This window comes from Hyla sarda, chromosome 3 (assembly GCF_029499605.1).
Source record: "Hyla sarda isolate aHylSar1 chromosome 3, aHylSar1.hap1, whole genome shotgun sequence".
In the NCBI taxonomy this organism is placed as follows: domain Eukaryota; kingdom Metazoa; phylum Chordata; class Amphibia; order Anura; family Hylidae; genus Hyla; species Hyla sarda.
In genome coordinates this window covers 59,500,788-59,508,234 of record NC_079191.1, presented here as the reverse complement: position 1 = coordinate 59,508,234, position 7,447 = coordinate 59,500,788, and positions in this window count along the sequence as shown.

The following is a 7,447-nucleotide window of genomic DNA, read 5'->3' as shown; positions in this document are numbered from 1 at the left end:
CAAAATTTGTTAGGCAATTTCTCCCGAGTACGGTGATACCCCATATGTGGCCCTAAACTGTTGCCTTGAAATACGACAGGGCTCCGAAGTGAGAGAGCGCCATGTGCATTTGAGGCCTGAATTAGGGATTCGCATAGGGGTGGACATAGGGGTATTCTACGCCAGTGATTCCCAAACAGGGTGCCTCCAGCTGTTGAAAAACTCCCAGCATGCTTGGACAGTCAACGGCTGTCTGGCAATACTGGGAGTTGTTGTTTTGCAACAGCTGGAGGCTCCATTTTGGAAACAGTGACGCACCAGACGTTTTTCATTTTTATTGGGGAGGGGAGGGGGCTGTGTAGGGGTATGTGTATATGTAGTGTTTTTTACTTTTTATTTTATTTTGTGATAGTTTAGTGTAGTGTAGTGTTTTTAGGGTACAGTCACATGGGCGAGGGATTACAGCGAGTTTCCCGCTGCGAGTTTGAGCTGCCGCGCAAAATTTGCTGCATCGCAAACTTGCAGCCTGATACTCACTGTAAGCCCCCTGCCCATGTGAATGTACCCTGTACATTCACAGGGGGGCCTCCAGCTGTTGCAAAACTACAACTCCCAGCATGCACTGTCTATCAGTGCATGCTGATAGGTATAGTTTTGCAACAGCTGGAGGCACACGGGTTGGGAAACACTGAGTTAGGAAACAGACAATGTTTCCCAACCAGTGTGCCTCCAGTTGTTGCAAAACCACTACTCCCAAACATTCTCAGGCATGCTGGAAGTAGTTGTTCTGCAACATCTTGAGAGCCAGATGTTGCCGAACTACAACTCCCAGAATGCTTGGAGTTGTAGTTTTGCAACATCTGGAGGACTACAGTTTGTAGACCACTAATACAGTGGTTCCCAATCTGTGCCCTTCCAGATGTTGCAAAACTACAACTCCCAGTATGCCAAAACTGTCCAGGCATGCTGGGAGTTGTAGTTCTGCAACATCTGAAGGGCCAGATGTTACAGAACTACAACTCCCAGCATGCCTGGACAGTAATGGCATGCTGAGGATGTGTAGTTTTGCAACATCTGGAAGGGCACAGTGGTCTCCAAACTGTGGACCTCCAGATGTTGCAAAACTGCAACTCCCAGCATGCCCAGGGCATTTGCCCTGGATGCCTGCTGAAGCATTTCAGCAGGCATCCGCTTCTGATCTCAGCCCAGCGCGCGGCAGGGCCCGGAAAACGCCAGGACGTACGGGGACGTCCTGGGTCCTTAAAGCCCAGGGTGCTGGGACGTCCCCGTACGTCCTGGGTCCTTAAGGGGCTAAAGGTGTACTCCGCCCATAGACATCTTATCCCCTATCCAAAACATTGTGGATGAGATGTCTGATCCTGGAGTGGGTCTGGCCACTGGGACCCCCCACGATATCTGGGCCGACTCTGCGGAATCTGTGGCAATCCATATCGCCAAACCACACCCCCTCTATTCATGTCTATGGGAGGGGGCGTGACGGCACAGAGATCGCGGGGGTTCCCAGTGGCAAGACACCTGCCATCAGACATCTTATTCCCTATCCTTTCTATAGCGGATAAGATGTTCAGGGGCAGAGTACCACTTTAAAGGGAATTTATCAACTCTATTTGCTCCAAAGAACTTCAGACCCTATTGTACCTTTTTTTTTTTTTAGCTGATAATAGTTGCCTAATTTGTAAAATCAGTGTTCAATTTTTCAGCCAAGTTCCAAAGAGGTGGGGTTAATCTGCTGAAGTGCCGAAGCTTGGCACACCTCCTCGCTTGCTCCCACCTCCCAGGCCCTCCTTGATTGATGTTCTGAGCCCGGTTTTTCAATCAAGAAGGAGCTGGAGGGGAGAGCAAGTAAGTGGATGTGCCGGGATGAGACACTTGAGCAGCTTAGATCAGCCTCCTTGCACCCTACATTTGTGTATTACACCTGAATATTAGACAATACTGGAGTAAACTATGTGGAATGTTGATTTAGGGATCTATCCAATTGCTAGCAGGCCATGGACACAAGATTACATATAAGATAAGGTTATATGCCGACCAGGTATTATATTGTAGTTCCCAGCGAATTGAATCTAACTTTGAAGGGGAAGTGCCTTTAGGCACTTCCCCCTTCAAAGTTAGCGGGTCATGTAGAAATTTTTCTGTACCATGTCTATGACAATCATGGGTGCTTTTTGCCTTCCTTAGGTTGTAGGGCTATTGTTACCATTAAAATTGTCAGAACCCTAAAATAAACCCTAACAGACCCAACTAAACTAAGGAATACATGTTCATAGTTATTAAAAAGAGGAAACACACCCCTCAAGGAACATAACAAGGGGTACAGTGAGCCTTAACACACCACAGGTGTTTGATGACTTTTTGTAAAATTTGGATGAGTAAATAAAAAAAAATAGGAGGAAATACGAGAAAATGCCCCTCAAAATTTGTAACCCCATTTCTTCTGGGTTTGGAAGTATCCCATGTATGGATGTAAAGTGCTCTGCGAGCAAACTACAATGATCAGAAGAGAAGAAGCGCCATTGGGCTTTTGGAGAGAGAATTCGTCTGGAATTCAAGTCAGGGGACATGTGCGTTTACAAAGCCCCCATGGTGCCAGAACAGTGGACCCCCCCACATGTGACTCTATTTCGGAAACAACACCCCTCACAGAATGTAACAATGGGTGCAGTGAGCATTTACACCCCACTGACGTTTGACAGACTTTTGGAACAGTGGGCTGTGCAAATGAAAACTTAAATTTTTCATTTTCATGGACCCCTGTTCCAAAAATCTGTCAGACACCAGTAGGGCATAAATGCTCACTGCACCCCTTATTACATTCCATGAGGGGTGTAGTTTCCAAAATGCGGTCACATGTTGGGGGGGGTTCCGCTGTTCTGGCACCATGGGGGCTTTGTAAACGCACATGGCCTTCAATTCCAGCCAAATTCTCTCTCCAAAAGTCCAATGGCGCTCCTTCTCTTCTGAGCCCTGTAGTGAGCCAGCAGAGCACTTTATGTCCACACATGGGGTTATTTATATATTCAGAAGAAATGGTGATACAAATTATGGGGGGCTTTTTCTCAATTACCCCTTGTGAAAATGAAAAATTTGGGATAACATTAGAAATTAGAAATATTAGCAATAAATTCATCATAAAATATACTTACTGTTAAATACTTTAACTCAATATAAAATAAAAATAAAAACAATAAAAATTAATAAAATGTAAAAAATATATATAAAAAATATGTATAGAAAAATCTAAAATCACTAACTAAAAAATAAAATACACAAAATACATAAAAAATACAAATAATAACATAAATATAACAAAAATAAAATATAGGTAAAGTGCGAGCTGATCAGCTACCACCGGACCATCCTCCCAAAACCAACGCACGGCAGGTGTATGGCAGCACCGAATGCAGAAACAAGGAAGAAATGCCAGCGAGGTAAAGCGGATCCCAGATTTATTAAATGGATAAAAACAGGAACGGTAAATACAGGGTTACGCGTTTCAGGCGTGTAACAGGATGCCCTTAGTCATACTAAAATATAAAATATAGCACCAATCACTAATAATAAATAGATTAAGATTATACAAGCAAGAACTTTCTGAATAAGATAACGTTTTTTCACTTCCATCTACTGTATATATATATGTGTATATATATATATATATATATATATATGTATAATTCCCTCTGCTTCCCTTCTCCCTTCCTTATTCCCCCCCCCCCCCCCGCGCCCATCCCTTGCAACTTACATGCTACTCAAGAAATCCATATCTTAGGACATCATATATCCCAGACTACCATAGCTTATTACATAACAAACAGAATAAATAGCAGTCTATACCGATTCACAGAATATAAATAAATAAAATATTTTTTTCTCCTATAAAATTGCATGAGTTACAAGATCATTTACATGAGAATATAATTACTCATGTTAATATCACACTTTTACATACTCCATGGTCTGCACTATGGATAATTTGGAACATACCCTACACAGTCTTAGTCCCATAACATGTGCAGTAGTACTCTAGAAGTGAAATACAGACAAAGTCCGAAGTCATGCGCACAGGTCCAGCAATATGTAGATATCGCGAGAAGTGAATCATCCATCATGAGGCTTGCGCATTGATTACCAATGTGTGGACATGCGTACCTACTGTGACATCACATGTAAACAAAGGTGGTGATAGGCGCAGAAAATAAACACATGCCAGACCATAACAAACTGTATGATTGGTTGCGATTTTTCGCAGGATTGGTACACAACAATAGCGGGACACAAGATTGTGATGTGCGGCCATCTGATTGGCGATAGCACGGCACAGGAAATGAACGCAATGTGAGATTATATAAAGCCTACCTTGCGTCCGGGGCACCATTAGCCTCAAAGCCCTTGACCAAGCTGGTTTATTCAGCGAAACGTCGAAGAGGCTAGCCATGTTTTAATACAGCGTGTGTTCACTGTTAGTAATGTTAATGCAGCATGCATACTCACCTACTAGTGCACAGATCATAGTGCACAATATATATTAATTGTTGAGCACTAACAGAAACTTAGTAGTTAGGAGAGGTTTTCCATTTCCATAAAAACTTCAGTGACACCGCCGATAATTTTAAACCGTGTGTTTCATAAGGGTAGCTTTTTAGTTTGTGAATTGAATAAAGTTTAAAAGTTTTAGGGGGGCTTCTAGTAAGGGTTTTCCCCAGAAGGGGTAGCCCCTTAAAGGTTGATATTGCACTATTACCCTGGAACCTTCAGGGATCCTTTTTTGTTTAATTCACTGACCATTGAAGGAAAGTAAACATTGCTGGTTAGCTCAATGGTGCTGATCGGGACCTCCGCGATAAAATCGTGGCGTCCCGAACAGCTTGCAGGACGCGAGGAGGATCCCTACCTGCCTCCTCGCTGTCCGATCGCCAAATGACTGCTCCATGCCTGAGATCCAGGCAGGAGCAGTTGAGTGGCAATAACACTGATCAATGCCATGCTAAAAGAAACAAAAAATAACACATACCCCAAACATTGCAAACACAAAACCCCCAAAAACCTGTCAATAGTCTCTGTCAACATGATCCTGGGAGGGAAAATACACTGCACTACAACAGAAATAAAAATCCCTATCATCTATATCTCAATGGGTTCCATCTTTTCTTTTGTTCTTTTTTCTAATGCGGTTTTATAATCCCTGAGACAAGTAGTTCTGGCCCTAGAGTGTTATATATATTAGCGTCTGTAGCATGTATAAGGGACATGTTATCATACCTGTGTCTTTTATAGGTGATTGATGCCCGGTGAGAAGGTGAAAGTGACCTATACCCCCGTCAGCTGCAGGAAAGGAACCAAGAGACAGGTAATTAATATTTATATTAATTACTGATAACAATCAGGCTAGATATAACATCTAGACCTGCAGAGATGTCATAGTCTCTACCTTATACATGAAGATATATGTGATTTTAATAAGTATATCGTCTATAGACAGCTTCTTATATAACAAAACTGTGTCTCAGGTACAGAGATTGGGAACATTTATGATTTCTAATATCTGTTTTTTATTTGTAGTAATCCCTTTTTCAATAGACTGACCGCAGATTTAAGACATAACTGTACTGTAAAGAAAAATCTATAAGTTAATGTAATAAATCACATACTATAACTGATTATTGCCATTTAAAACTATGAAAAATACATTATGTTGATTATAAAACAGAAATACAGAATGGAAACAACCGTCTGTGGCTCAAGCTCGACTGCCCCTTTCTTTGAGTGGCCCCTCAATGTTGTGGAAACGGGTGGAGGACATTGTCTCCATTAGAATGGGTCCCCCTACGATGCTTCGGCTGTTGATCTGAAGTGCATTCTGTGCTTTGGAACCTCGGGGGCAAACTGTATTTCTGTTATAAATTTTTAGTTTAGCAATTCCCACCGCAACATGGTTAATCTCTATCCTAAATTTCTGCACAAAATTGATAACAGACATTCCAAGAAATATTTTACCAAATAAAAATATATAAAATATTGATGAAACTGATGAATAATAATAACAACAAAAATAACAGTTTTTGATTAAAAAACAAAAAAACTAAAATAATTTATAAAATATTTTGCTCCTGCCCCCTTCCCCCAAAAATAAAAAAACATATATTACCCTTAAAATTTATGAATAAAGAAACAAAAAATAACACATACCCCAAACATTACAAACACAAAACCCCCAAAAACCTAACAATAGTCTCTGTCAACATCATCCTGGGAGGGATAATACACTGCACTGCAATAGAAATATAAATCCCTATCATCTATATCTCAATGGGTTCCATCTTTTCTTTTGTTCTTTTTTCTAATGCGGTTTTATAATCCCTGAGACAAGTAGTTCTGGCCCTAGAGTGTTAGATATATTAGCGTCTGTAGCATGTATAAGGGACATGTTATCATACCTGTGTCTTTTTATAGGTGATTGATGCCCAGTGAGAGGGTGAAAGGGACCTATACCCCCGTCAGCTGCAGGAAAGGAACAAAGAGACAGGTAATTAATATTTATATTAATTACTGATAACAATCAGGCTAGATACAACATCTAAACCTGCAAAGATGTCATAGTCTCTACCTTATACATGAAGATATATGTGTTTTTAATAAGTATATCGTCTATAGACAGCTTCTTATATAACACAACCATGTCTCAGGTACAGAGATTAGGAACATTTATGATTTCTAATATCTGTTTTTTATTTGTAGTAATCCCTTTTTCAATAGACTGACCGCAAATTTAAGACATAACTGTACTGTAAAGAAAAATCTATAAGTTAATGTAATAAATCCCATACTATAACTGATTATTGCCATTTAAAACTATGAAAAATACATTATGTTGATTATAAAACAGAAATACAGAATGGAGACAACCGTCTGTGGCTCAAGCTCGACTGCCCATTTCTTTGAGTGGCCCCTCAATGTTCTGGAAACGGGTGGAGGACATTGTCTCCATTAGAATGGGTCCCCCTAAGATGCTTCGGCTGTTGATCTGAAGTGCATTCTGTGCTTTGGAATCTCGGGGGCAAACTGCATTTCTGTTATTAATTTTTAGTTTAGCAATTCCCACCGCAACATGGTTAACCTCTATCCTAAATTTCTGCACAAAATTGATAAAAGACATTCCAAGAAATATTTTGCCAAATAAAAATATATAAAATATTGATGAAGTTGATGAATAATAATAACAACAAAAAAAACAATTTTTTATTAAAAAACAAATAAACAATAATAATTTATCAAATATTTTGCTCCTGCCCCCTTCCCCAAAAATAAAAAAACATATATTACCCTTAAAATTTATAAATAAAGAAACAAAAAATAACACATACCCCAAACATTGCAAACACAAAACCCCCAAAAACCTAACAATAGTGTCTGTCAACATCATCCTGGGAGGGATAATACACTGCAC